This window comes from Hemicordylus capensis, chromosome 2, assembly GCF_027244095.1.
Source record: "Hemicordylus capensis ecotype Gifberg chromosome 2, rHemCap1.1.pri, whole genome shotgun sequence".
In the NCBI taxonomy this organism is placed as follows: domain Eukaryota; kingdom Metazoa; phylum Chordata; class Lepidosauria; order Squamata; family Cordylidae; genus Hemicordylus; species Hemicordylus capensis.
This window is the reverse complement of record NC_069658.1, coordinates 177027807-177031646: the sequence shown is the minus strand read 5'-3', so window position 1 is coordinate 177031646 and position 3840 is coordinate 177027807. Positions and strand designations below refer to the sequence as shown.

At 44.7% G+C, this 3840-nt stretch overlaps 1 long non-coding RNA gene across 1 annotated transcript; it reads left to right on the top strand.

Moving 5' to 3' along the window:
* Positions 1 to 2292: 2292 nt before the first annotated feature.
* LOC128346541 (uncharacterized) lies at positions 2293 to 3472 on the top strand. The gene is made up of 3 exons (XR_008317036.1): positions 2293 to 2371; positions 2494 to 2661; positions 3203 to 3472. It is a non-coding gene; the product is annotated as an uncharacterized LOC128346541 (long non-coding RNA).
* The last annotated feature ends 368 nt before the right edge of the window (positions 3473 to 3840 follow it).

Here is a 3840-nt window from a genome sequence, read left to right as displayed (position 1 = left end):
GATGATGATGATGATGATGATGATGATGATGATGATGATGATGATGGTATCAAATGCAGTCAATAACATCAACTAGATTGTGTGTAAATAGAATAATAATAATGATAAATATAATTATTTTTAAATATATATATATCTTTATTTAGAAGATAGAAAGCACCGTGGTCCTCAGTTCTTGTTTCTTTATTGTTACTATTATCTGTAGACTGTTTTTCAACAAAAAGCAAACTCTTCTCAGAGCAGTTTACACAGGGGAAAGGTTTGCTGTCCCCAGAGGGCTCACAGTCCACCTAGAAAGAAGGGAGACCCCAGCAAGAGCCGCTGGAGGGATGCCGTGGTGGGGCTGGACAGGGCCAGATGCTCTCCCCCTGCTTAACCTAAAGGGCATCACCGCTTTGCTGGGTGCTCCATTGCTCAGTCCACAGGGGGACCTTGCCTCTCCAAGCAGACCAGGCTAATAATTACTTGACTTTTATTTGAACATCTGCGCCCTGCCTTTCTCCACAGGCCCCAAGTATACCATAGAAAGCAAAAAGGTCATTTCCCAAGGCGCCATGAAATGGGGCACCCCCACATGCTGTGGGGGCAGAGCAGGCACTGGAAAACTACCCCAGAAGACAAACAACCCTGTTCAAAGCAGCCGTTGAGCAGCAACTGTTACCCAGAAACCTTCAATGATAGAACCCTGGCCCTGTTTGAGCAGGAATAACTCTCCTTCTGGCCTTCCTCTTCCCTGGGGGTTTCCAACCTCTCCTCCTGTGCCTTTCAAAGCAACCCAAGAAAAGTGTCAGGAGATAAGGATCAGAGGAGGATCTGGGGCCCAATTCTCACTCAGCCTGAAGCTCCCTTGGGGGAATTGGGGCCAATCTCTTGCTACCTACGCAACCTTAAAAGATGGTTGTGAGGCTAAAAGATGAGTGGGGAGCAAAGGAAGAGATCCATGTACATTCATTGCCCTGAGCTTTCGGCCAAAGGGTGGGTAAGACTATAATTGCTTGCTAGTGGCAAATTAGTATAAGTATTCTGTCTATTTTGTGGGGAAATGTCTAACGTGATGCCTGTATAATTCACAGTTACATCTGGGGAATAGCTACAGCGAGAAAGAAGGTAAGCAGCTTCTTCTTCTACTTCTCCTCCTCCTCCTCCTCCTCCTCCTGCTCCTCCTCCATAAGCTTCTATACAGTGTTGGGTTTATTCATTTTTTGATAAGTAAAGAAGCACATTTTCATTGATGCCAAAAGCCAGGAGAAATTAACCAGTAGGGTGCACATTGTGGGGTGCCTCTGTTATGGCAAAAGAGATATTTCCAGACTGGATTGGGCAAGGTTCGGACCACAATGTGGGTCTGGACATTTAAATTTGCATTCTGATTGGGCAAGATCTCCAGGATTTTTAAATTGTATATGGAATTGGGCAAGATCAAGGCCTGTGTGGGCCTCGATTTTTAAATTGCATCCCCCAGGTTGACATTGACATTTGTATTCTGATTGGGCAAGACCTCTAGGGTTTTTAAATTCTGTAAGGAATTGGGCAAGATCAGGGCCTGTGTGGGCCTCGATTTTTAAATTGCATCCCCAAGCTTGACTGAGCACACAATCTCTAGGTTCCCTTAGAGTGAATTGGGCACGATACCATTTTTTTTAAATTTCCATGTGTGGGCAGCTTTAAGCCAGTGGACTGGAGTCCCATGAGCTTGGAATCTCCAATGGCTCAACTGGGCAAGACAATTGGTGTCTTTAAATTCTGTCAGGACCTTGTGGACATATTTTTCAGCCAGGGGTGTAGTGTTAAATTTGGATCGACTGACCACCCACTTTTATTCATGCTCTTGATCAAGTCTGAATCAAATGGATCACGTTGCGTGTTTTATATGCGCTGTGTCCCAGGTTTTGAATGACCCATGAAGAGATGACTTCTTGTTTAGTGCACTCATGGCCATCTCGGATCCTCATTCCTTACTCAAGGAAAGCATTGATTTTGAATGCTGGGCTCAAGTTTTTGATGTTTTTCTGTCTATTGATAAAATGGAAGGAATCATTTCACATGCAAATGTTTAAATTGGTTGTGTCAGGCAAGGGTTTTGAGAACTGTCTTGATTAAAGAAATAGTCTGATTGCCTTGTCAGTAAGAAAGGTGCCTGCAGCCTAGGTGCAAATCATGCTATCTTGCACAGACACAAAAAGCCTTGTGGAAGGTTGTGTCTTTGTTGAAGATGATGTTAAGCATTTTAGCATTCAAGACTCTTCAGACATGGATCGCATGAACGCCCGGCCTGAGAAATTGACACAATATTGAGCGGAGGTGAATGCACCTGCTTAAGGAGAGGAAGGCAGATCACCAAAGGCGGCAGGAGTCCTGTGATGAGGATGGGGTAAGTAACTGGGCCTGACTGGTTGGATGATGCCCCATCTGTATTGGGCTTCTTCCATAACAGATGCCGAATTAGTAGATAAATGTAAGGCAGTCTAACATTTCTCAATGACTCTCTTACAGAGGTTGGGAGAAGCTAAGAAGAAGGAGAGAAGAGACTCTACAGTGGAAGAACACACTTTGGGAAGAGCAGGATCAGCCCCTTTATCATTTCAGTTTCCCTCTTCTGCTGCACCTTCTTCAGTTCGACAATATCCCCTTTTTGTAATCTGGTGACCGGAACAATACACAGTAAGTTTTCCAAAAGTGACAAAATACCAGGCTCTAATTTCCCCAGGCACCATGAAATTGGGCCACACACTTCATGCAGTGGGGAAAGAGCAAGCCGTAAAAAATGACTCCTCCTCTTCCTGGCCCCAAAGCCAGAGCAGACTCGCCCACAAATCCTGTTCAAAGCAGGCCTTGATCAGCCACAGTAAGCATTGGAACCCTGGCCCAGTTTGAGCAGGGAGAACAGTATGACTGGTCTTCTCCTCCCTCAGGGTTGCCATCTTGCCCTGACCTTGCAGCTTTCAAAGCAACCCAAGCAATGTGCCAGGCGTCAGTATGTGATCAGGACTTGGCTTCCAATCCTCACCCAGACTAAAGGTCCATGGGGGAAACTTGAGCAATCTCTTGCTACTTTCCCTGCATTATGAGACAGTTGTGAGGTTAAATCATGAGTGGGGAGCACAGGAAGAGATGGATGTACATTGCCCCAAGCTTTTGGCCAAAGGGTGAAATGAAAAATTACTCAGAACATTGCCTAACACAATGTCTGTATAATTCATAGTTACTTCTGAGGAACAGCTACAACTGGAAACAAGGTCAGCTTCATGTTGTTGTTGCTGTTGTTGTTGTTATACCCCAGTAAGCTTCCATACCACCTTGGGTTTATTCTCTCTTTTTGACAGTTAAAGCACCACATTTTCATTGATGCCAGGAGATGTTGAACAGTAGGGCACACATCTTGGGGTGCCTCTGTTATGGCACAAGAGATATTCCCAGACTGATTGGGCAAGGTTTGGACCACAATGTGTGTCTGGACATTTAAATTTGCATTCTGATTGGCAAGACCTCTAGGGTTTTTAAATTCTGTAAGGAATTGGGCAAGATCAGGGCCTGTGTGGGCCTCGATTTTTAAATTGCATCCCCCAGCTTGACTGAGCACACTGTCTCTAGGTTCCCTTAGAGTGAATTGGGCATGATACCATCTTTTTAAAAAAATTCCATGTCTCGGCAGCTTTAAGCCAGTGGACTGGAGTTCCATGAGCTTGGAATCTCCAATGGCTCAACTGGGCAAGACAACTGGTGTCTTTAAATTCTGTCAGGGCCTTGTGGACATATTTTTCAGCCAGGGGTGTAGTGTTAAATTTGGATTGACTGACCATCCACTTTTATTCATGCTCTTGATCAAGTCTGAATCAAATG